This window comes from Hippopotamus amphibius, chromosome 6 (genome assembly GCF_030028045.1).
Source record: "Hippopotamus amphibius kiboko isolate mHipAmp2 chromosome 6, mHipAmp2.hap2, whole genome shotgun sequence".
Taxonomy (NCBI): Eukaryota; Metazoa; Chordata; class Mammalia; order Artiodactyla; family Hippopotamidae; genus Hippopotamus; species Hippopotamus amphibius.
In genome coordinates, this window is record NC_080191.1 from 161,987,460 (window position 1) to 162,014,107 (window position 26,648).

Sequence of the window (26,648 nt, forward strand, 5' to 3'; positions counted from 1 at the left end):
CCTCCCTTTTGAGATGACAGAGGGTCATCTGCCCATAATCTTTGGGATATCGGTGGCTTCTACCATTTGAGAGGCATTCTGGGTACCACTCTACCGCCTCCCTCCTCTCCAGCTGACCTCCCATATGGCCAGATGGAGTCTGAGGACAGGAATCCGATTCCTGTCCTTCAGATTCTGTGCCCTCCAGATTCTGCTGTGGCACCTGAGAGCAGTTTCAGTATTCAACCATAAATATGTTTTAAAATTGTAAACGTAGCACATGACCATGACCTAAAATATCCACAACAAATATCTGAGGCCTGCTTTTCTGGGAACACAAAAACAAATTAGACATGGTTTTTGCCCTCAAGGCACTCACAGCCCTCTATCCTAGCCAGGTCAGAGGCTTTCCACTACTGGTCAGCACTTATGAGGTAAACCCTTTTCTAACCCCCTCCTACACCACCCATCTCCTCAAATCCTTCTGGGGAATGGAAGGATTCGAGGAGGTGGGCTCGTGTGACAGGATGGCTGTGTTCCACCCATAGCCACTCCCCACGATGCCTGAAGCTGCCTGTGTACTGGGACTCTGATGTGAGTGTTCCTGTCCCCACAGCACCCAGCCTGGGGTGGGGGCTTCTTTTGCAGGCACTTGATAAACCCTTGCACGAGGACTTGACGTATCAAGTTCATAAAGGAATCTATTCCAAGATCAAACTCCCTGTGAGGTGCCTTTGGTTACTGCTTGGCTGGCCCTTGGGCAGAACACATCCTTTGTCAGTTCACTTCCGTGAACAGCCAGTCTGACTCAATTATTACGTTGCCATAAATAACCCCATGGAGTTGAGATTTAAAGAAAAAAAAAATTGCCTGTTTTATTTTGGGGGTGGGGAGGGTTATGAGGTCACCGGGACTTCTGACAAATGATTCAGAAATTATTTCCTGATCTGTTCTTTTAAGTATGTCAGATGTAGCCAAAGGATGCTGGAAAGGATGCCAGGGAAACTGAAAGTAAAGCTCAACAGGGCTGCAGACTTGCAGAAGTCATCCTGTGGAATTAAGGAGTGCGTTTTTTATCTGCTTTTCAGTTGGGCAACTCAACGGGTTTTTTTTTTTTTTTAATTATTTAAAACCTGTTTTAGAAAATCAAGGGACCTTGTTAAATAACTGTGACTTAAAGGCCTTATTTGTAGGCAGGGGTAGCAGCATGCTAGAAAGGGCTGGACTTGGGGAGTGAGATCTGAATCTTGGTTCTGTCCCTTTCTTTCTGTGTGGCCATTGGAAAATCACAGTTACTCTGAGATTCAGCTTTCTCACCTGTAAAATAACCCCTAGAGTTATTCAGAAGACTTAAAATAGAGAGTGCCTAGCACAGAATAGGCTCAAGAAGTGAAACTTATAATAATGGTGACGCATATAGGTAGACATAGCGATGCCTCCTCGTCAAAGATGGTCTCTGTGACCTGAACCACTCTGCCTATTCCTTATCATCCTTATATTCCCATGTGTTAAGATGTGATTATCTTCTCCTAAACATCAACTCTAATATTAGAAGCTTGGTATAGCTTCCTCTCAGGCAGCAGATCAGCACACAGTGGCATGTCAATTCTACGCGGTGTATTTTTAAAAAGGGAGATATTGGATAAGAGAGAGTAATTAAAATAATGCCCACAGTTCTGACTGCCACTCAGCTTAATTTAAGGCTTGCGCAAGTGCAGGAGGGGAGACACGAGCCAGGGTTCCCTCAGTCTCTGTAGGGCGAGCATCTTGTGCTGGATATGATCCCAGTGTTGAAATAGTTGTCTTTTTTGTGCGGCATGGTACTAAACTCACTCAAGATAATTATTTCTTCTGATCCCCAGAAAAAGAAATCGTAGTCTCCTCCAGGGCTGGAGGATAACCCAGCGTGTTGGATTCACTGAGTGAACTTTTATATGCGTGTTCCAGGGTTGGGTAAACAGACTATGTATTCTGTATTTTATGGGTGATTTAAGGTAGGAGGACTTTCTGTTTGTTTCCTTTACTACACATGGATGTCCTTACACAATAAGGACTTATTTTAATTGACTTCTAATTCAGATTTATTAATTCAAGTTTACTTTTTCATTTTATCTATGAATATTTCATTTTATCTGTGTATTTTTAAAAGATAGGGACTCTAAAAATAAAAACAACTATCATAGACTATTATCACATTTAAATAACACACAATTCCTTTGTATTATCAGATATGGAGTCAATATGCAAATTTCCCCAAGTGTCATATGTGTGTGGATGTGTGTGTATATTTATGTGAGTGTATATATATACATATATATAATTTTAAAATCAGTGTGTTTATTTAAATCAGGATCCAAACAAAATCATTACATTGCAGTAGGTTAATATGACTTTTAAAATTCTTCAAATGCTTTTAATCCATAGTTTCCCAAGAGAGGGGGATTTTTGAGCTCCAGCACTGATTTTGTAACTAACCGTTGGGTAGGGTGTGGCTCCACCATCTCTGTAGGACAGATGCCACCTCTGCTGAGGTGCCTATTTACTCCCACTGCTCAACCGTCCTTTTCAGAAGCACCCATTTCCTGATCTTTTATTCATTCTTAAATGAAGAGATGATCTTCTGAGGTTCGTCTTTAAATATTTACATACCAATCAAAAGGCCTTGTTCAGCTGCTGAAATCTCAACTTCAGATCTTTACCCGAGAAGCTTTGTGTATTTCCTTTTCCTGGGCCATGCAGGTAGAACATTGTGTTTTTGATGAAATGAAAGTTTGCAGTTTAGCTTAACTAGAGATAATCTGGATCTCACCTTGGAATTGGAAAGAAGCATGTTATGACCTAGAGAAGCCCGCCTGACCACCCACGCCATGGTGTAGCTTTGTGCTTTTCATGCTCATTGGCTTTGGGTGGAGGTAAAGTGTAGACTGTAAGGAGGTATTTCTGGGTAAAAATAGGAACAGAATGTTTTGAAATAGGGTTCCTGTTCTCACAAATCTCTGTCTGCAAATAGCTGAGGTTTATGCAGTTGCCACAGGTGGAACTTACATTCCTAAGAGCTCATTGCACACCTCCTTGAGTGGACCGTGGGGTGAGCTAGGTGAACCTGAAGTAGCCAAGTCAGGAGGGCAGTGGTGTTTCCATCTGTAGAAATGACCTCTCCGCCAGGGGCCTCTCACGGTAAGACTCATCTTGTCAGATGGCCTATTGTACATCCTATGCTGATGTTCACTTTGGATTAAACCGCTGTAGCATTCCATGCTCACTCATATCTTTATGCCCTTCTGTTTTGCAAATGCCTCCAAGAGTCCTTCCTGTTGGCCGTTTCATATATCTTCCCCACCTCCACCCTTCTCTGCTTCTCCCAAGTAAGGTGCACCCTCCTCTTGGTCCCTGGTGCACCTACACGTGTTCAATTCCTCCATTACACGCACGTCCCTGTTGCGTTATCCGTTTCTTCTTTTTGCCAGGCCATCTGCATTGCTGCACTTTGAGCGCCCTAAGCTTACTCTCCGGTGCACAGGATATGCTCAGCTTGTGTGGTGGCTTCGAGGCGAGGAGGTCTGCCTGCAGCACTCTGCTTGGGCTATGTTGGGGGCACGTGAGAAGGAGGAGGTGTGTTCTTGGGGAAACTTGTTTGCAGAGACATAAGACATAGTAAATACTTAAATAGCAGTAGAGAATGGAAGGCAGAGAGTATCAGAGGAGGCAGACAGGACTGCCCAGCTCCTTCCTGTACAAATTATACTACGTAATCCTGGCCTGTGCAGTCATTTAGAGTTTATCCCGCACTTTCATGTGCGTTCTCTCCTGCCACGAGCAGGATATCATTGCCCCCTGTTTTGTGAAACTGTGGCTCAGGGAGTGAAATGACACGTTGAGGGCTATCCAGTTAGTAACTGTAGAACCAGGACTGGAGCTCAGTCTTCCGATTCTAAATCTTCTTTCCTTCCTACTCCTGGTCCCTGGTCTCAGGTTGGTAATCTGGGGCCTGGAAAGGAGAAGGGACTCACCTGGAACTGCAGGTGTGATGAAAGACTTTGGACAGTGCTGACAGTGCAGAGTGCTCTACGTGGCCAGTGAATGGGAGGGAAAAACAAAGAAAAAACATTGAGCAGTTACCATGTTCAATGAAAATCAAGTCACAAATGTGGGCCACTTATGTAATTTTAAATTTTATAGTAGTCACAATAAAAAAGTACACAGGGTGAAATTAATTATAATGGTATATTTTATATGACCCTATATATGTCCAAAATATTATTTACTTTCTCATGTAATCAATATCTAACATCCTGCATTCTTTTTTTCCCACGTGAAATCTTTATCTCTGGTGTGTATTTTACATTTATAGCGCATCTCAACCAGGCTTAGCAAACTGCTAGGGCTCAGTAGACACATGTGACTAGCGGCAGTAGTATTGGGCAGTGCAGTATTTTTTACAAATTTCATGCATTTCAGGAATCCCATGCCGAATTTATTACAGTACTGCCTAAGAACAGAGAAAATGAAAGCAGAAGAGCTCAGGAAGCTTACCTGGGGTCATGAAGCTGGGGAGTGACAGAGCTGGATCCTGACCTAGGTCTGTCCCTCTGCTTCCCACTCTGGTGGCCTGCCAATCCTCCGGCAAAGAGGAAAGGAGTGGTGCTTGATCCGGGCCTGGAAGGACGGCAGAATTGAATAGGTGGAAGTGAGCAGTGTTTTTGATGTGATGTTACCCCTGAGGGATTGAGTTGCTGCTGGTGTGGACAGCTTTGCCTGTGGTACGGAAGGAGGCCCGGGGCAAAGCAGAAGTAGCCCATTTCCAAACCATTGTTCAATTTGCTTCTGGAGGTAGCCGAGAGATTCTAGGGAAGTGAGGGGAACCCGGTCTTCAAATGAGTATGCCAGAGTTAAGGAAGTGCTTTGAGTAGGTGGAGAGCCTCTCTCATGAGACATGGGGTTATTAAGGACACTTTCCTCTTAGAAGTTATGTGAAGAGTCCATTATAATACATAGAACTCAGCTAGCCAGGGCTGGGTTGTCAGGTGCCAAGTACAGTAAGTCCCTTACATACTAACGAGCTCTGTTCTGAGAACCTTCATAAATCCGATTTGTTCTTTAAGTCCAATTTGTTCGTAAGTCCAACAAAATTAGGCTAGGTACCCAACGAACACAATCAGCTATATAGTACTGTATTGTAATAGGTTTATAATACTTTTTTCACACAAATAATACATAAAAAGCAAATGAACACAAAAAATAAACATTTTTAATCTTACAGTACAGTACCTTGAAAAGTACAGTAGTACAGTACAGCAGCTGGCGCTTCTTAGCACCAGCTACATCTCTGCTGCTTTTACGCTTGCTTCCAGCCACCCTGGGCTTGAAACAAAGATACTGTACTGTACTCTACACAGTGCTGTACAGTAAAGTACACAAAAGCACAACCACTTGTAGAGGAGGCACGCACATGACCGTGTATGCCAGACAAAGGAACTAACGTACGTGATTGGACATGAAAATGCACGTTTGCATCTTTGAAAGTTCGCAACTTGAAGGTTCGCTTGTAGGGGTCTTACTGTAAATGTATTTGCCTTCCCCCGTGCTAAGGCTGGAGATCCTGTGGAGAAGGCCCAGTTTTATCTCTTTCCAGGAAGACTGTGCTATCCTAATGCAGGAGAAACTGAATTGGGAGGGCCATGTGCTTCTCCTGTGGGCAACCGGATTGGTTCCAAGTTTGTTTTTCTTGTTTTATTCACAAACATTACAACGGCAGTAAAGATATACTTTGACAGTCCTGGCATTCTGACACGTTACTGGTCATTTTACCGTGTTCCCTCGCAATCATTGTCCTTTTGTGGAAAAAAATAAAATTTTAATATAATTTTAATGTGAACAAAGTTTATTGTATTTCTCCTGTTATCATAAACATGTTTCCATCTTTAGAATGCCCGTCGTATGTTAATAGCTTCAGAGAATATCATTTAAATCTAAATCACAGTTTGTGTATTCCTGTGGTTAGATACTTGGATTGTTTCAGAATTTCTCGACATTGTGTTTAATGCTACTGCCTGCAGCCTCATGCTTATTTTCTTTTGTATCTTTTATAATTAGATTATGAAATTATACATTTATAGTTGTCATTATATCTTATTTATAAATATAATTATAAATTTGAAACTATTTCTTTATAAGAAATTATCCAGCCTTTGAATTCCAAGCCAGAAAGCTTACAGACATTTTAAAAGGTATTACTTCTGTTTTCTTGAGGTGTTGCTTCTGTTCCTCCCCCTCCCCCCGCCATTTTATTGAAATGTAATTGACATACAGCGTGGGGTAAGGTTAAGACGTATAGCATAAGCTTCTGTTTTCTCAGCAAGAAGTGATGTGTGAATTCACCAGTTTTGCCACAAAACCACCAGCTGTGGGTATGAAAATTTATTCAAAGTTTTGCTGAATTTCACAAAGGTCAAAACATGTCAAGTGTGTGTTTGTTCTTCCCCACATGCTTCTTAGAACACCATGGATGTAACTGACCAGAGGAATAGGTGAGACCACCATCTTTGCGTGCGCTTCCTTAGAGGAAGCTTGGTTAAACAGGTTTTTGGGTTTTTTTTTCAGACTGATGATGAGGGCCAAGCCCAAACACCCACATCCTTTAAATCCCAACACGGCACTTCCGCGAAGCTCAGCCTTAGCCTCTCACAGCAGCGCAAAATCATAACGCTCCATTCTGAACTGTGCAGAGCCTGCAGGAAAGGGATGACCTTCCCGTTTCCTTCCACAGCCCAATTGCACACGGATCTATCACAGGCTTCGTAGTCAGGAAGATGTGTGACACTGGGCACATTATTAATCTCTTTCACCTAAAGGGGATGACAGCGGTAGTTCTCTATAAGTTTGCTGGGAGGATTAAATGTGCCAGTACTTGAAAAGTACTAAGAGCAGGGTCTGACATAATTAGTGCTCAATAAAATGTTGTAAATGTGGGGTCTGAATCTCATTTTCAACACATTCTAGTTACCTTCTTTAGGCAACTTATTTAAACTTTCTGGCCTTGAGCTTCCTCATTTGTAAAATGGGATTATAGCACCAGCCTCACAGAGACGTCAGGGGGTTTTAGTGAGATAATGTATAGAGAGCACTTAGCAGAGTCCTGCACATAAAAGTCCCTCCATAATGTAATAAGAAGAAAAACATTGCTTTTTAGTTTTATTTTCTGCACTTACATTGGTCTAAGCAAAGTTCTATTGTAATTAGCTCAGATTTTGACATATGTATGGTTATAGTGTATTTTTATTGTCCACCTTGTAGGTTTGGAACCATCCTGAAACGAATGGGAGGCAAATCAAAATTTTCATGTCCCTGAAGCTTTTTTTTTTCTTTAATTTATTTATTTATTTTATTTTATTGGCTGTGTTGGGTCTTTTTTTGCTGTGCGCGGGCTTTCTTTAGTTGCGGTGAGTGGGCGGGGGGCTACACTTCATTGTGGTGCGCGGGCTTCTCATTGTGGTGGCTTCTCTTGTTGCAGAGCACCGGCTCTAGGCACATGGGTTTCAGTAGCAGCACATGGGCTCAATAGTTGTGGCTCATGGGCTCTAGAGCACAGGCTCAATAGTTGTGGCGCACGGGCTTAGTTGCTCCACGGCATGTGGGATCTTCCTGGAGCAGGGACTGAACCCGTGTCCCCTGCATTGGCAGGCAGATTCTCAACCACTCCACCACCTAGAAAGCCCATCCCTGAAGCTTTTAACAGATTTTAATGAAATCTTGTTTTTGAGGTTAGTGAGAGCATAATTTCACAGGGAAAGGATGATACTTTATATAGTTATTAATTCTGTGACTTTCCCCTATGGTTGGCATCAAAGGAAACTGTCAGATTTATGGAAAGTATCAAATGTTTCCTTATGCTCAGCAACACTAATCAAGTCTGTCTAAGTGATAAGGTAAAAACTCAGTCTTAGGGAAATGCAAAAAATGACCAAAAAGGTACTTGAACACAGCTCATCCTATGCCCCCTCCTCGTCTGTCCTGACTCCTCTTCCTCTTTATGTTTGAGCTGAGATCAACTCAAAAATGGGAGTGGATCCCCAGGCTGCTTGAACCATCCAGACTGGGTGGCCAGCTTCTCTGCATGGCACACGCTCTGTGGTTGTTATTCCTTCTTACCCGTCCCTCTCTCTCTGGGGCCAGAGACCTCCGCAGTCACCCCTGTGTTCTCATTGCTAGTGCCAGGCCTGACCAGCGTAGCACTCCATAAGTATATGCTGGCTACATAGAGAAGCTGGCAGAAATCTGCCTGTGAAGTTAGAAGGTGTGTGTAGAGTAATGACAGGTGCATCTGCAAAGTGAGGCAAGTGGGCTGAGGAAAAGGAACGCAATAATATTTACTTTTGGAGCATGCAGAGGGCTTTCCTTTGCCTACACTTCCTTGTACCCTGTGAGGCATCAGTGTTCCCTCCTCCCAGCTGTTTCCTGTCCCTAAGCAGCTTCTCTCTTTCAGCGTCTCACCAACTCCCATCTGTTCCATCCATCCTTGCCAAGGATTTGGGGGGAGGATAGTTCTGTGGTATGTTCACATCCAGTTTGCAGCCTTTCAGTTTTTTGGGCAAAATCTGGACCCCAGCTGTATGGCAGAAAGGAGGAACGTTACCTTCTTTAATCCTCACGCCCTGCGGGTTTGAGAAGGGCCAGCGCCTCCCTGGCTTTCCTTGGATGGTAGTCACTTGTGGCACGAGGTGCTAGGCAGGTGGAGGAGTAATCTTGGTATGAAATGTACCTTTGCTCTTCAGTTGTTGGCTTTGGGGCCTTCTGCTTTGTCACTGCTCATTTGGGAAGTAGAATTTAACCTAGTAATGGTATTCTTTACTGAGCACCTACTATGTGTTGGACAATATACTGAGAGCTTCACGAATACTGGCTCAGGTACTCACATTTGTAGAACCAATGTGAGTCCCCTGCATCTTCTGAGAAGCCTGGCCGGTCTCTGAAGCCGGCAGCATGACACAGACTCAGTGATAGAAGGAGAATCTGTCAGAGAAGCCAAGAAATCTGAGTTCCACTTTGGCTCTGTCACAAACAAATGCTGAAGTCGTCTCTGTGGCAGTGGGCTCCAGGTTCTCCATCTGAGAAAACCTGATGGAACGGGTTTGGTCAGATGCATTTAAATTTCCTTCTGTTTCATGCCATGAGCGTGTCAACTCCAATTCAACCTGCTCTCTTCTTTGCTTGAGTGACTTTTAGATTGCGGATTGGAATTATATAGTTTGGTCATTAGAGTGAGTCTCTCTCCTAGTGATACTCTGATCTCCCAGTGACAAAAACCTTGTTCTCGTAAATGCTTCCTAACCCGGGCCTACCATGTTGGTGAGATACGAGGCTGTTCCCCTCGTGTGAGGTCCTAAAACCTCTTGGCTGCAAGTATTTATCCCAGTACAGTTGTTTCCAGACCTGGATCTTACGTCTTTCTCACACTAAAAACTGAAATTAGTTGTCAAGGCCACTTTTAAATAACTTGGCCTTTAAATGTGTTGAAGTTCTTATTATTTTCCCTTTTATTATTAGTGCCTTTTGTCTCTGGTCTGAGAAATCTTTACCTCAAGATCGTTAAGATATTTGCCTATATTTTCTTCTAGAAAGGTTATAGTTTGAATTTTCACATATAGGTCTAGGATCCACTTCTAATTAATTGTATGGGTAGAGGGAAGGACAGCTGAAGATTCACTTTTTTCCCTATATAGATGTTCACACACTCCAGAACAATTTGTTAAGAAGGCCTTTTTTTTTCCTCCACTGAATTTCACTGATACCACTGTAAAAAAAAAATTAAGTTACTGATATTTCCAGATCCTGTTCTTTTTCATTGATCTGTTTGTCTGTCCTTACATCATTGTCTTGATTGCTGTGGTTTTATAACAAGTCTAGTAATTTAAGTCTTTTAACTCTGTTCTCGTCTCAGATTGCTAGTCTAGGTCCTTTGTATTTTCTTATCAATTTCATAGTTAGTGTGTTAATTTCTACAAAATGCCTGTTGGGATTTTGATTGGGGATGCACTGAAGCTATAGGTCAATATAATAGTCAGGGTTCTTCAGAGAAACAGAACTAATAGTATATGTGCGTGTTAATCTTATCGACACCCTTACAGATGTACCTGGAATAATGTTTGACTAAATATCTGGGCACCCGTGGCCAAGTTAAGTTGACACATAAAATTAACCATCACAATCTATTTGGGGAAAGTGAACATTTTAATAAAACTGAACCTTCCAATTCATAAACATGGTATATGTTCCTGTTTCCTTAGGTCTTCCTTAATTTCTATCAGTAAAGTTTTGTAGTTTTCAGTAACAAGTCTTGTCTATCTTCAATTTGCTTCTTGGCATTCAATGTTTTGTTATTATAAATTGTGTGTAAGATATATTTTCCAATTATTTGTGTACTCATACTTTTAAATAATACAGAATTTTTGCAAGAAACATAATTCCAAACATAACTTGTCAGACAGCAGTGATGTTTAGGAACTGTCATTCTGGACATAGCCATAAATCATCACTAAAATATCCTTTTCATCTGTATACTACTTAACCATTTCCAAAGCATTTCCTTCTTTTGGGCCTCACAGGGCTCTCAGAAAGAGACAGGGAAGCTATTATTTTTCCTATTTTCATAAAAGAAAATTTGGCCTCAGGGATATTATCTAAAAGTCCTATGACTGGCAAGTTACAGTGCCAGGTCCACAACTCAGGACTTCCCTGAGAGAGAGGTCCTGTTCCTGATCCTAAAGTCATTCTATAGAAAGGTGGCCTTTTATTGAGAACACACTGCAAAGGCGTCTGACTGTATGGAGACTTTTCTGCCTATGGCTTCTGAGGACAGTGTAGGAGGCAGGGAAGAATTCAGCAGAGGGAGAAAAGCAGACCAAGGTAACTCTAAGCCACTAGAGCGCGGAGGAAGGACAGGGTCACTGTCAGCCCATAGAACAATTTTTTTGTCTGTTGGGAAAGACGCCCTCCCACCAGTGCAGCTAGAGTGTGAGGGCTGCATGTGGTGCACATTTTGTACAATCATGTGTAGCATCTCAGAGAGAAAACAGCAAACAGAGGAGCCTTCATTATTCAGGAGTTAATTGAGGTTGAAGACCCTGATTTAGTGAGTATTTTGTTTCTTTGCTTTGGAGAAATTCAGCAGAAGTTGGTTCAAAGCTAAAAGGAAAGAGACTTTCTTCCTTTAATTTTCCTTTTACAGCCTTTCCAGTTTCCATCCTTTCTCTCCTCCTCCTCCTCTTCCCTCCATTACTGAGCACTTGCCAGGCCCTGCCAGTGCAGAGATAAATGAGAGGGCAGCTCCCCCTGGGAACTTAAAGTCTTACAAACTTTTTGGACTGTCACAACAAGGAATGTAGTTGATGGTATTATAGTTACTTTAAAAAAAAAGTCTATATTTTAGAAATACATACTGAAATATTTGCATATGAATGCCATGCTATTTGGATTTGTTTAAAAATAATCTAGGGGGTAGAGGAATGGGTAGAACTATAAGCAAAATATGATTGGCTATAATTGATAATTACTGAATCTGAGTCATGGGTCCATGGGAGTTCATTATCTGTCATTCATCTATATCCATCTTTCTAATGATCTATTTCAGACAAAAGTTTCATGAAACACTGTTATTACAGGCAATGAATTGATACATTCAAATCTAGTTTATTTTTAAAAAGCTGGTTTTGATATTTTAAATTGGTTTTGAGACTCCTTGATGTAAAATAGTATGTATTTTGAAAAACACTGCTATAGTGTGGGAGAGAAGGACCTGTAAAATAAGTGACTACCATCCACCCCAAAGTTCTATTAGGGTGTATACAGAGAGCTGTGGGACACAAAGCAGAGAGAGGGACTGACCAAACAGGGTCCTGGAGAGTCCAGGAGAGCCCCACAGATGTCCTTGAGCAGTTTGCATGGAAGAGGAAGCATTTACCTGTTGACAGGATGGTAAGGAGAGACATTTGAGCTCAAGGATGAGGGCAGTGGTGCAAGTGGGAATCGGTGAGGTGGGCTGGGTGAGCCTTAGTTAGGCCATTGCAGCTAGAATGTGAGGGCTGTCGAGGTGTGGCCAGAGATGAGATTACAGATAGTGGCAAAAAAGCACAAAAGGTCTACGGGATGGCTTAAGGAATTTGGAATTAATTCTGTGTGTTTCAGGAAGGCATTGGATGGAAAACTGGGAAATGACCCTATACCATTTGCCTTTTATGAAGATCGCTATCAGCTATGTGCAGGTAGACCAGCCTATCTTATGCAGTCATGGTTTTCAATAGAAAACACAGACCCAAAAGAGACCCGGTGCTAGAAGCCAGATCTCCCAACCCATCTCATGCAGTTATCCTCCCACTCTACCACGGGCTTCTCGGAAGATCCACACAGATACACACACTGGGCTTTTACAAGTATTTACTAAAGCAAAAATTATAGTCACTTTCAGGACATAGTAAGAGCTGGGAATAGAGCACACTCCGTCTGCTCTTTCCTCTTCCTTCTGCAGGGTTCTCTCATCTGCAGAGTATAGTTATGGTAACTGCGAAAAATGGATAATAATCACTTACACTTACAACATGGCATTTCTCTAGGTGCTTTACAGCTATTAACTCAATGTTCACAACAATTCTATGTGGTGATTATTATTTCCATTTCATAGACAATGAAACTGATGTACATAGAAGTAAGTGATGTGCCTAAGGTCCCATTAGCAAAGCTGGGATTTAGGTGAAGTCCACTCTCTTACCACCATGATGCTTCTTGGTTAGGTTTGATTTCATTCCTTGAACCCAGATGTTTGAACAAAGATAGTCATGAAAAGGTTTGGCTTTCAGCTTGATTCTCAATATTGGTAAATCTGAATCTTCCCTAGTTCAGAGGAAGGAGAAAGGTTTTTCTAGCTGGGAGAAGTGGAAGGAAGTGGTATTTTAATGGAGCTTTGAGAGATGGGTGAAATTTTGAGGAGTAAAAATTGCTGAGAACAAAGTACCAGCTGAGATGAAATAATCCAACTACAACTTCGCTCCACCACTGTTTATAACGAATACTGGACAGAATCCAAAAACCAACTGCATGAGAACTTGAAAAGTAATAAGCAGATAGGATATTGGAGACAAAACTTGAACAGTGACCCATCATGGCCCTTGTCACATGGAACTGCACAATTGTTTGGGAGGCTAAAACTCGGAGATAACCGCATTTTACTAGCCAGAGGAAATAGGAAAATGAGCCACTGGAAGCCAGAGAGTGTGAGGAAACTCCTGAGAGGAAAGAGCTGGAAAAGGGGACCCACTAGCTCTGTGAATGGGTTGGCACAAGTCCTGGGTGTGCTACCAGGTGTACATGTGTGGAATAGATCCCAGGAAGCGCAGCAAAGGTTTTGAGAACTTACTGTGGTATTAACTACTGCCTGAGTCCCAGTAAATCCTTGAGTTGCCTATGTGACAGGCACACCCAATTGGCTTAGCAAAGGCTTTGAAAACTGAACTAACATCAGAGCTACCAGTCACAAAAGGTGAGATAGATTCAAATAGGAAATTCCATCTCACCTCACATTTAGCCCACTTAGATTCAAATAGGAAATTCCAAGTGGGCTAAATGCCTGCTAAAACAAATGAGCGAAAATACCAACATTTTCAGCAGAATTTAACAGAATTCAGAGCCTCATTACACAATATTCAAAAGTCCAGGATGCAATTCAAATTTGCTAAATATAAAAAGTACCAGGAAAATCTGAACAGTATTCAAGGGAAAAGACTATCTCAGGTGCTAACCCTGAGATGTCTCAGATGGTAGAACTCTCAGACTTAAAGTAGCTGTTAGAGCCATTCTCCACTCTTGAAAGACATGAAAAGATGGGGGTTTTCAGCAGAAAAATGGAAACTATACAAAATAACCAGGTGGAAAATATAGAACTGAAGAGACAACATCTGAAGTAATGAATTCACTAGGTGGATTCAGTGGCAGAATAGAAAAAGGTCAGTGAACTTGAAGATAAAACAATAGAAATTATATAATATTTTAAATATATTTATAAGTGTTTTTGTTGGAAAAAATGGATAGAATCTCAGGATACTGTGGGCCAACATCAGAAAGCTGAAAATTCATGTTATTGGGGTCCCGTCCCAGAGGGTGAAAAGAAAGATATTTGTGTAGAAAAAATATTTGAAGACAGGATGGTTGAAAGTGTCCCGAATTTGGTAAAAGGAATAAATTTACAAAGCACAGAATCTCAGTGAATCCCATACAGAATAAACCCAGTGACAGCTACTCAGCCACATCATAATCAAGCTGCCGAAAACCAAAAATAAAAAGTATTGAGAGCAGCCAGGGAAAGCTGATACATTATATAAATGGGAAACCTATTCAAACACTGCAGACTTCTTATCTAAAACTATGCAGGCCAAAGACAGTGGAACATCTTTAAAGTGGTAGAAAAACATAATTGTCAACCCACAATTTTATGTGTAGAAAAAATATCCTCCATGAGTGAAGGGAAAATAAAGATGTTCTCAGATGAAAGAAATCCAGGAAACTCATTTCCAGCACACCTGGTCTTAAACGCTAAAGGAAGTTTTCGAAGCTGAAGGGAAATGATACCTGAGGGAAACTAAATGTGAGGAGTAAAAGAAGAGCGAGAGAAATGATATGTAACCAACACAGAAGGTTCCCCATTAGTGAAAATATACTCAAAAATACAAAAGTGAGCAAAAATAATCTAATCCCATGCCACAGGGGCAACTATAGATTACCGGCAGTACTTTTTAAAAAAATATTTATTTGTTCATTGGCTGCATTGGGTCTTTGTTGTTGTGCGAGGGCTTTCTCTAGTTGCAGTGAGCAGGGGCTACTCTTCGTTGCGGGGTGCAGGCTTCTCTTTGTGGTGGCTTCTCATTGCGGAGCATGGGCTCTAGGCACGCGGGCTTCAGTAGCTGTGGACATGGACTCAGTAGTTGTGGCATGTGGGCTTAGTTGTTCCACAGCATGTGGGATCTTCCCGGACCAGGGCTCGAACCTATGTCCCCTGCATTGGCAGGTGGATTCTTAACCACCGCACCACCAGGGAAGCCCCGGTATTTTGAATATATTTCCTTCAAGCCATTTTTCTTTGTGAATAAGTATTTATTTCTCCTTTTTCCTCTTCTTTTCTTCTTCCCCTCCTCTTTTCCTCTCTTTCAACTAAGGTCGTAAGTTTTAGAGCATTCTTTATCAATTGACATTATATCATATTATGAACACTTTGCTATTTTGTTGAGTAATCATTAAAAAATATTTCTTTTTGGTTTGCTAATGGTATTTTGGTTATATTTTTAAAAGGAGTACTTTTTAGAGCTCCATAGTGACATAATGTATGCAGTGATGTGATGTCTGAGATTTGCATAAAATACCCAAGATGGAGGGCTGGGATCTTGTGTCAAAGAAACAAAATTGACCACAAATCAGTAATTGTTGATGCTGGGTAATAAGTACATGATGGTTCATTACACTACTTTGTACAGTTTTCTGTATGTACTTTTTAAATTAAAAAGCTTTAAGAAGTCTTTGTAAATGTGATTTTCAGTTGTTTAATCACATGCTGTCCTGTGGACATTCCATAAAATTTGACTATCCTGCTATTATTGTGAATTGAGGTCATTTCAGGTTATGTGTGGGCTGAGATTGAACTATAGTCTCTGACAGCTTCTCCGCTTATTTCCTTTTCGGAGATGTAATTGCTGAGTTAAAGAGAATGGACATTTTTAATGCTTTGATGCATTTTGCCAAATTGCCCTTCAGAAGAGATGTTCCGTGTTACTTTTATTCAAGAGATATATGAGTGCATTTTTCAGCTCTATGTCATATGTTTTTAGCTTCTATTAATTTGATAGGGGGGAAAGTGGCATCTTGTTATTTTATTTTAATGTGTATTTCTCTAATTTTCAGGGACATTGAATCCCTAGCCTGCCACTGAATTGGTCTCCACCCTTTTAGGGAGAAAGCAGGGGAGAAGAGTGGAAGAAAAGAGATTTATGGCACCCTTCCCATTTCTTATTTTGAAGATGAGAAGCAAATGCAGACACACAGAGTCCTGGGTTCAAATCCTATCTCTGCAACTTCCTAGCTACTGACTTTGCACAACCTTCACCTCTCTGGGCCTCAGATTCTTTCACTGATGAAATAGAGCAGTCGTACTGGCCTCCATGAGGGTGAGCTAATAGAGATTTACAGGGAAAGAGCCTGGTGTGCAGTGGTCAATCTGAAGATGATAGCTTTTGTTGTCTTTGGGAAGCTGAGGCTTAGGATATAAAAGCACCTCCTGGTGCAGAGGCAGCAAGGAACTCAGAGCTAGCTCTCCTGTCCAGGGGCAGCCTCTGCAGGGACTGCTGCTTGTGTTTGGGTCACTGCCTCTTCACCTTTCATTCTTCACAACCTCCTTGTGCGGAGGTCTTCCAGTCACTGGTGGGCAATGGAGGCAGCTATCCCAAGCCAGGAAGTTAATCCTGGCAAACTGGGTGACCTTGGGGAGTGAATTCTGACTGCTAATGTGTTTATCTGATTCTGCGGGAATCCACTTTTCCGAGCTTGGTTCAGGATCAGGGTGAACTTCAGGTGGGCTTGTTTGGAGCAGAATTCAGACAGGAACATGCTGTTTGCAGGGCAGCCCAGCCAAGCTGGGGTCTCTGCCTCGATTCATTGTCCCTCCCTGACCCCTTATCTTCCTACTGCTCCCTCGATGCCCAGGCACAGAATTTTAAAATTGGACACGTTCTTGCTACACACCTATAGAAGGTTAAGAGCAGCTGAGACAGAAGAGGGGACTGTGGTTCCAGGTAACCTATCTGCTCACAGCACAAGAGAGAACGGAAAGGATTTTTCTGTTTACTGCTTTGGAGTGGTGGGTGGAGTGGTGGGGGGCTACTCTTTAGGTTATTTGAACACCAAATGAGTAGGCCATATGGACCCAGGCTCACAGGTGAGGCCAGAAAGGCCTACCACCCTCTCAGCTCAGAGCATGGGCATGGCTGACTGGGCAGAGAAGTATTTCTCCTGAAATCAAGGTTGAGTGCCCAGGCCCTGATACCATCAGCCTGCCCTGGTTTTGCTCTGGAACTACCTCATTGATTTTCCGTGTTCTTCCCTGGGCACATCCCACTTGCAAGAGACCTAAAGGTGGAGCTGGGAGGTGGAGTGAGTTTGGCTTATTTTCTAAGTTGAAGGAAAATTCAGAAAAAATGTCAGCAGGCTTTCTCGTGAGAATTTGGGTCTACCGACTTTTCCTGTCTCGGGCAGCGAGCCAGGCCTCTGCTCTGTGGCTGTGAGAGCAGAACTTCCCCAGGCGTTGGTCTGCAGAAAGCTCTCAGGTGTGTCCATGCTCTGAGAGAACTGAACGATTTTGTGTTTTTCTTTTGATGATCATCGAGAGATAATTCTTACACCAGTTGTAATTCACCTCAAGTCCTAGTTGAATGACCCTTTAGTAGAAGAAACCATTGGTGTCTTAAGTAAAGGTTTGTCAAACAGCAAGCATTTCTTTTTCCTCTTGCACATGGAAGGGTGCTTGATAAAACGTAAGCTTTGTTTCTCCTGGCTTTACAGAGGTGGTGAACTCATGCTGTTGTCTTGGAACTTTACAGCTCCTTTTCATCTATTATTTCCCTTGTATTTCCACCACAACCCTGTGAAGTGAGGATTGTTAAGCTCCTTTGATCATGAGGAAACAAGGCTCAGAGAGGACAAGTGACTTCCAAGGAGCACAGTGATTTGGCCTGAGGGCTGGGGGACCTCACATCTGTGTTGTGGTTTCCGGCTTTTCCAAGAGTTCAGCCTTCCCAGTGACACCCCCTCGTCTGTAAGTCCTCTGAGAGTCCCAGATTCCGGTTCTCATCACGGTGCGGGCAGTGTTTGAAATTTTTAACAGTGAAAGTGGCCAATATTGGTTTTGTTGAGATGGACATCAAGGTCCCATGTTTAACCAGACAAATATTGAGTCATGCACTCCCGGAAAGTTCATCTCCCCTTCCCAGAAAGGAAGACCTCCTCCATCCATAGTAGATAAGCATGACCAGCCTCCTGTCCCTCCTTCCCGATTCCTGGCAGGTTCGGGTTTACGAGACACCGTTTACTAAGCACCTGCCTTTTTCCAGGCTCGGCAGGATCCTTTCTGCCAAAGCTTACAGCCATCCTGGGAGGTAGGTGGTTTTGCACACATTGTGCAGATAAGGAAACGGACGCCCCGAGCACTCATGTTATTTGCCTAAGGTCATACAGTGGTGACTAACGAAGCTGGGATCCAAATCTAGATTTGTCTGACTCCAAGGCTGGGTTCACAGGAAATTTAGCACCACTCTTGCGAATGGGGCCCTGTGTGGGGGTCTTTCTCATCTCAGCCCTGGTCCTTGTCTCGTCAGCGCATGGGGGTGGGGGTGGGGCTGCACCTAGGTGTTCTTGGCCTCTGGACCCAGAATCATATCCTGCCTCTGTCACTTAACAGTGGGGTGATCGTGGGAAGATCCCATAGCCGCTCTGAGCCTCTTCCTCGTTTGTAAACTAAGTTTGACAATTACAGTGTTATTTTGAACATTAAACAGATGCTTGGCACAATGCCTGGCCTGTGGTAGTTGCCTAAGAAGCAGTGGCTGTTATTTGTTTGTTGGTCACATACTTTCAGGGAGTTGTGGGGAGGGCCAGGGCTGCCCCCACCACGCTGCCCTGCTGAACTGGCACAGCCCCCCACCAGCTGTCAGCTCCCTTCCCGGCTCTGAAGCTTTTGATCGGCTCTCCATTGCGCACCCAGGCGAAGGCCAGACTCTCTCACCTGATACTCACGGTGCCGCACAGCGAGGCATGAAGCTCCCTCTTAGCTTCATCTCCCAGTGCTCAGCTTTGCCCACTTGCTTGGGCTAACTTGAGCCTCTCTGTGCCCCAGTGCCCTGCCCTTGCCCACCTCTAGGCCATTTTCCTCCCATCCCACAGGTCCTTCCCATCTCCGAAGGCTTCTTTGATCCCTGGCTGGATTTGGTCCCCTCCTCCTGCGCTAAGACTCTTGAACACCTTCTTTTCAAGAAGAAAACATTCACTTATTTGGCAAAGGAAGCTGAGCCACAAGCCCTGACCCAGGTCCTGGGAACGCAGAGATAACCAAATGGTGCAGGTGCTCACTGTCTAGCAGGGGGACAGACCACGTAAATAGTGCATTGGGTATTTGGTCCCGGTCTGCTTTCTCATGATATTTAAGACGATCCGAATCTTGAGGGCAAGGGGAGTGCCAGTTCCTGCTGGGCCCTCTGCTCTGAGCTCACAGTACCCAGTGTCTTGGTTGAATTGATTGATCTGAACAGATATGGTCAAAGGTAAGTTCACAGCTCTGGCAGGCCCAGGCCAGCAGCAGTGGGGGCTTAGAGGGAGGGTGGGGAGCCCGGGGCAGCCCTCTCCCTTCCGTGGCCCTCCCTTCTCCCCCTCCATCCTCCTAAGTCACATTCTGTCATTGTCAGCATGCAGGGCTTGGCACTTATTTTGATGACTTGTTATTGGCTTCTAAGGAGTGAAGCACACTGGCTTCAGGGCCAAACATTCCTGGGCAAGTTGTATGACCTCCTCCAGCCTCAGTTTCCTCTTGTATAAAATGTTGTGTTGAAACAGTGGACTAGACATCCATATGAGGGTTCTCTGGAGATCTTTGAAAATTCTCCTCATCGTCTTCATCCTTACCAAGTTCTCTTTTACTGACAGCAGCCCTAAAGTGAGGCATTTTGCTCTCATTTGATGGATGAGGACATCAGGCACATGGTACCAGAGCACGTAATTTCCCCCATGTATGCAGTCATGCACAATGGAACAATTTAAGTGATTTCTGTCCTGTATTGATTTCATGAATATGGAGCTGTAGGCATTTATAAGTCTATGAAAAGAAATTCTTCATTGGGTATAAACTTTCCTAACACAGACTAGCAGTCTGGTTTCTTTGGCAGCTGTAGCCCACAGGCAGGCAGTTATTTCTATCATGTCCTGATACAGGAAGTGCATGGAACCCCCTGCGCCCCGGGTCGAGCTCTCTCCCAGACTAAGGGATGGGCCCCTGCCACTTTGCTATCGCACATACTTCATAGTCACTGCTGCGCACAATAAGGAGACCTTTGGAGTTGTTTTCAAATAGTCAAAATCCCAGATGTTGACTCTGTAAAGGCCAAAGCTCAACTGCGAGGATTACCACTGTCCAGGGCTGCTGAAGGTTTCAGCGCGATCTGTCACGTGTGCTCTAGGTGGAACAGCAGCACAGTGGCTTTCCTTTTTAACTGAAACCGTTTGCCTGTAGGGTTTGTGCACTCTGCGGTGGCTGAGAGGGTCATAAGTCAAACAAGATGAACTTCTGAGTACAGACATTAGGAGCACGGTCCTTAGACTCAGACGGTCCTGGATTTAAGTCTTGGCGCTACCCCTCACTACCAGAAGCCCTGTAACCTCTTTAAGATTCAGCTTCCTTATCTGTGAAATGGAAATGATAACAGTGCCAACCTCAGAAGACAGTGAAGGGAGGGAGGTGTGGGGGTGGCATGAAGCAGTGAGTGCTGAGATCTGGCCTCTAAAGAACAAGATCCAAACCTTCCACCTGCCACCACAGGCACAGATAGAAAGTGCTCTTTGTGTATGTGAGGTGGGCAGGGAGGCGGACGTGAAAACCCCCAGAAAACCAGCCCTAGCCTCCTGGAAGGGAATGACCATGGGCCAAAGGCAGAGTGGAGTGTGAGCCCTCGTCTGGGACCACTTGGAGCGTAGCACGCTCTTTCGCCCGGGAGACGAATCTTCAGCCACACTGCTGCCTGCATCATCTGGCAATCATACTCAAGATCACAGTGAGGAGGAGAGGAAGGTGAAAGGTCCACCTTGATGCAAGGGCTGTTAGTATTGACTCCCCCGGCCTCATAACAGATGTGAATTTTTCACATCTTCCCTTCAGGTGGGGAGCCCACAGTTGATGACGTTTGGCCTGAAATTCTTGGAGACTTGGATTTGTTGGAAGCTGAGGCCCTGTCATCTCACCTCCTCAGTCGCTCTGGGCCATTGGGGGCAGCGAGATCCCTGGACTGTGGAAGGGCCCCAGCTAAGTAGGGCCTTAAAATGCTTGAGCCCACGTGTTGACTCATCAACCATGCCCATCCGGGCTGAACTGGCATTGCCCCCACCAGGAAAGGCCTGGCCCTTCTCTCATTCTGCTCAAGGACACACTCCTGTGATGTCAAATTCTTCAAGGCCTCCATTAATGTTCAGACCAATTAAATCAGAATCTATTGAGGAGAATATTAGGCATCTATCTATATGTTAATTTTTATTGAAGTATAGTTGACTTACAATATTGTGTTAGTTTCAGGTGTACAGCAAAGTGATTTGGTTAAACATATGTATCTATATATATGTATATATATTTTTTCATATTCTTTTCCATTACAGGTTATTACAAGATATTGAATATAGTTTCCTATGTTATATAGTAAATTCTTATGGCTTATCTATTTTGTATATGATAGGAGGGTTCCCTTTTCTCCACAGCCTCTTCAGCATTTATTTGTAGACTTTTTGATGATGGCCACTCTGACTGGTGTGAGGTGATACCTCATTGTAGTTTTGATTTGCATTTCTCTAATAATTAGCAATGTTGAGAATTTTTTCATATGCCTGTTGGCCATCTGTATATCTTCTTTGGAGAAATGTCTATTTAGGTCTTCTGCCCATTTTTTGATTGTTTTTCTTGTTGTTGTTGTTGTTATTGAGTTGTATGAGCTGTTTGTATATTTTGGAAATTAAACCTTTGTTGGTCGCATGGTTTGCAGATAACTTCTCCCAGTCCATAGGTTGTCTTTGCCTTTTGTTTAGGGTTTCCTTTGCTGTGCAAAAACTTGTAAGTTTGATTAGGTCCCATTTGTTTATTTTTGCTTTCATTTCTATTGCCTTGGGAGACTAACCTAAGAAAACATCGCTATGATTTATGTCAGAGAATGTTTTACCTGTGTTCTCTTCTAGGAGTTTTATGTTGTCATGTCTTATACTTAGGTCTTTAAACCATTATTTTTGTGTATGGTATGAGGGTGTGTTCTAACTTCATTGATTTAAATGAGGCTGTCCAGCTTTCCTAACACTACTTGCTGAAGAGACTCTCTTTTCCCCATGATATATTTTTGTCTTCTTTGTCAAAGATTAATTGACTCTAGGTGTGTGGGTTTATTTCTGGACTCTATTCTGTTCCATTGATCCATATGTCTGTTTTTGTGCCAGTACCATGCTGTTTTTATTATTGTAGCTTTGTAGTATTGCCTGAAGTCTGGAAGGGTTATACCTCCCACTCTGTTCTTTTTCCTCAGGATTGCTTTGGCACTTCTGCATCTTTTGTGATTCTGTATAAGTTTTATGATTGCTTGTTCTAGTTCTATGAAAAATGTCATGGGTAAGGTGTGTATATTTTTAAAATGCTTTCCAAGTGCTATTAATGCTCAGGCAAGATGGAGAAGCAGTGTTCTAAATGGTTGCCTTCACCCACACTAAACTTCATGGCTGTGGGGCTAGGGGTGGGGAGGACCTCTGAGGACACACTTGATCAAACTTTCTCTTCTACATTCTGTTTCCTTTTCACTTTGCATGGTGGCCCATTTGGCCTTGGACTGGTCCTAGGAACGAGATCATTTTGCTAAGGTGAGAGGGGTAAACAGTTGTCACCTTGGTGACCTTAAGGAGAGGTCAATCACTTCAGTGATTCTGGAATTTAGGAAATGTTAAGGAACTCTGGCCCTGACTTCCTCCTGCCCAACAGGTAAAACTACATGGAAGGAAATAATAAAAAGCCCCTGACACAATCCCCAGCCAAGGAGTTTCATTGTTCTCACTAAAGATAGTTAAACTGGGGTTTGAAGAGAGAGATTTAGGTCATCAGACCCTTGTTACCAAGATTTTAGAGAAAATTCTTAGTCTTTAGTTTTTCAATAGAACTCTTTTCCTCCTGCGTTGTTGCCATTTGGTCATCCTTTGCTCTTCAGCATGTGAAAATTCTGGGTAGCTAATTACCCTGCCCAGCTATCACAGCGCTACTGTTCTGTCCCCGGGGAGCATCTTTCTGCTGTGACTGCTGCTGCGCGTTCAGCTGCTGAGAGCTGAGATGGTGGAGAGGGAGGCTTGTCTGTTTGATTTGGCAGTCACTAAAATTCTGGTTTTACATTGTTGTTCTCCTGATTTTAAAGCACTTAGGAGCCAGATTCTTCCAGATAAACTTCGAGTGTCTTAATTTTGCTTAGGTGGGTGCAGATGGGGGTAGGTTTTTGGCTTTTTTTTTTTTTTTAAAGCCCCCTTCCATATCTAGCCAACCAGTAGAACCTGTTTTTTAGGAGGCCAGCTGGGATCAGAAGGTTACGATTGTATTGGCGTAAGTTTCAGGCCATGGACAAACCAGAATTCCTTGCCTAGGGTTTCCAGAGACCCACCAGACACTTTTAGGATTTCAAAAAGCCAGATAGGAGAAGCACATTTATCCCAAGAAGCCTGCACAGGCCAAGGACATCATCAAGTTTCTTTGCATCAAGGATGAAGCTGCTTCACCTGATTGTGATAACAGGGACAGTCTTGCTGGTCAGAATCTCTTATAGGCAGCAACATCCTTGTCCATTTGATAACAAACGAGAACTCAAATTATTAGTTAAATTTGGTAACAGCACTTTCAACACTTGGGGATCATAGCAGGAGGACACAAATATAAGAGGTACTCCGTGTGGAAGAATTGAGGAACCGGTGGCTTTGGCTAAATCAAGGAGCGCTTCTGTTATTTCACTCTGCCAATGAAGTGCTGGGATGAAGAGAGAACTGTGTGGGTGATGAAAAATCTATAGCTGAGAATTCTGATGATTTCTCAGAGTTCTACGTAGACCCGTAGAAATAAAGTCTCTACTTAGTGGCTCATTTAGTTACAGTAAACAAATAGACTGTCACAACAGATTCACTTCTTACCTTGCCCAGAAGTGACACGTTATTTTTGCTCACATCTTGCTGCTGATAACTACTCAAACAGCCCCAGTCCCACCTAGATGCAGGGTGTGTGTGTGTGCTCACTTGCTGTAAAATCTAATCCCCGGCTGGGCTACCCCTTTAAGCACCAACTCTGTATGGCAGAAAGAGCCAGTCTTTGCTAGGCTGGCTGGCTATCACTGACAGGAGGAAACAGGAAGAGGAGTTACGTGGCAACTCAGGTAACACAGATTAAGAGTTCATGATCATAAAGAAGTGGGAGCCCGTTATGGGGAGGTTTGTGGAGGCCAGGACACACAGACTACTTCTTGGGGGGAATTATGGTTAGCTGAGGGCAACATGGTGTCAAGGTTTCTAGTCTAGGGACAGAAGTTTGGGTCCTAAAATACAGATGAGGGTGAAGTTTGCACACTGAGAGGTTAAGGAGGTGGGGATCAGGGCAAAGCATCGGTATAAAGTGATGCCAGCAGAAGGTTCACGATGGTCACTGGCAACTCTAGTTGAACGGGTTAAGCAGAGAGGTGCTCAGAGGCCGTTTCATGGGCCCTAGGTAGAGGGATATGTGTTGGGTAGCAGGACCAGGCTTGCAAGTTAGTGCAGTCTGGCTCGCACCCCGGTTTGACCATTTACAGTATCATAAGCACACGGCTTAAACTCTCTGGGCCTCAGTTTCTTCACTCATAAAAGAGGATTGTTAATACCCCACCCTTCTGGGTAATGGGAAGAATTAAATCTGATAACATAAAATGCTAGCGCCCAGTAACAGCTCAGTAAACAGGATCCTGGCTGGGCATCCTGACCCAGATCGTCGCAGTCGCCTCTCGAAAGCTCTTCCTTTTTTTAATCTTCCCCAACCCGCCACCTACCACAGTTGATTCTCAGTGTAGCAGCCAGAATAATCCCTTTCAAACGTAAGTCAGCCAGATCTTATTTACAGTGAGAGCCAGAGTTCTTACACCAGTGGAAGACCCTCTGTGATCTGTACCTACCCCTTCCCTGCCCTCCTCTAAACAGGTCAGACATGGCCCTGCCTAGGGATTTTCCTGTTCCCTCCACCTGAAACTCACTATCCTCAAAAATCTGCGCGAGCCCTCCTTCATTCCCCTCCAGCCTCTGCTCAACTGCCTTCTCAGTGAGGCTTTGTCCGAATATCGAATTTAAAACGAATCTCTCCCCCCACCCCTGCTGTCCCTCTCTGTTTCCCCTGCTTTAATTTTCCCTGCAGCACGTCTCCCCTTACAAAGCACTACCTATGTGTTTATTTTGTTTTACTCTTCACTTACCCTCTCACTGGAAGGCATGTTGTGGGGCATTAGATTTCTGGTTGTTTTCTGCACTGTTGTATCTTCACTTTGGTTCATTCAGCATTTGCTGAATGAATGAACGTGTTATGAGTATTGGAGTGTGTTGTTCTTATGGGCTCTGGGACCACTGCAGTGTGGAGGCCTCCCGCTTCATTTCCCCACCCCTACTCCCGTAGAGGACCAGGGCTTAGCTGCTCTTAGATATAAAAACATTGGGAGAACCATTGAACTTGAAACCACTGAATCTCAAGAAGCCTTGAAATCTAACACTTAAGTTCACAGGAAACACAGAACAAAGGGAACTAAGTTAACACTACGAGGAGGTCGTCAGCCAGATTCAGTACGTGGCACATTCCACAGGACAAATGACAGTTTTTTCAACAAATGCATATCATGAAAGAGAAAAAATGAGGGCGTGGGGAACTGTTACAGCTTAAAAGAGGGTCGAGAGTGGTATATCATCCAAATAAAATGTGCCTACCTTGTTTGGGTCCTCATTCAAGGAATTTAGTATAAAAGACATTTTTGAGAGAATTGGTAAAAATTTGAAAGTGGAATGGATATTGGGTGATAATGGCATCGTGGTCATGTATGTCTGTGCGTGTGTGTGTGTGTGTGTGTGTTCTCATGTACTCTCTGGTGGAACCCGATATGTGGGGGGTGGGGATGAGTAGTAGTATAGAGAATTCAGCTCCACAGAAAATGATTTTGAGGGCCTGTGTTCTCAGTTCTCCCAAGGATCGTGCATAGCTAATACTATTCTAGATGCCAGGGAGGTAAGTTAATTCATTCCATAAATGGATTTCTTAAGACATTAAGGCTTAATTTTCTTATGGCACCCCAGCTGGGAAGAGCTGGTAGCAGGGAACTGACCTGCAGCCTGGCATTTGCTTTAAATTATTCCAAGAAAGAAAGGGGGTAGGGGATCAATCAAATAAGATTGGCAAAATGTTGATAATCTTTGGAGCTGGGTTATAAAAACATGGAGGTTCATTACACTACTCTCTGTACCTTTCTGTGTGTGTCAAAACTTCCATAATACAAACGTCATCCTTCTTCAAGATTAGGAGGAGGTGAAACAGTTCTTCTTCGTGAGGAGGAAAGAGCCTGTTTTCTTTGCTCTCTGGTCTCTGTGGGGTGTGGGTCGGGGTGTGGAGGAGAGAAGGGTGGGTCTGTTGCTTGGGAGGAGCGTGATATTTATTCAACCCTCCTTAAAAGGCCCGTTTTGTTCCTTCCTCCTCAGCTTACCCCTGACTGATGGAGTGGAGCAGAACGGTCTTAGTTGGTAAGATTGGGGGATGCCTGCTGGGGCTGGGGCTTCTACTGCTTGTCCTGGGGAGCGGGCGTCATACAGAAAGGGAGCTGATGGTG

General features: G+C 43.5%; 1 protein-coding gene across 5 annotated transcripts in view; it reads left to right on the forward strand.

Annotated features, from left to right (window-relative positions):
* ST6GAL1 (ST6 beta-galactoside alpha-2,6-sialyltransferase 1) overlaps positions 1-26,648 on the forward strand; it is a 133,565-nt gene that overhangs the window by 54,701 nt on the left and 52,216 nt on the right. Inside the window, exon 5 of one of the 5 annotated variants that reach the window (XM_057739039.1) lies at positions 26,521-26,562. The exons of the other annotated variants lie outside the window; for them this stretch is intronic. The gene's annotated coding sequence lies outside the window, so the exon portion shown is untranslated. The remainder of the gene's footprint in view (positions 1-26,520; positions 26,563-26,648) is intronic. 5 annotated transcript variants of the gene reach the window in all.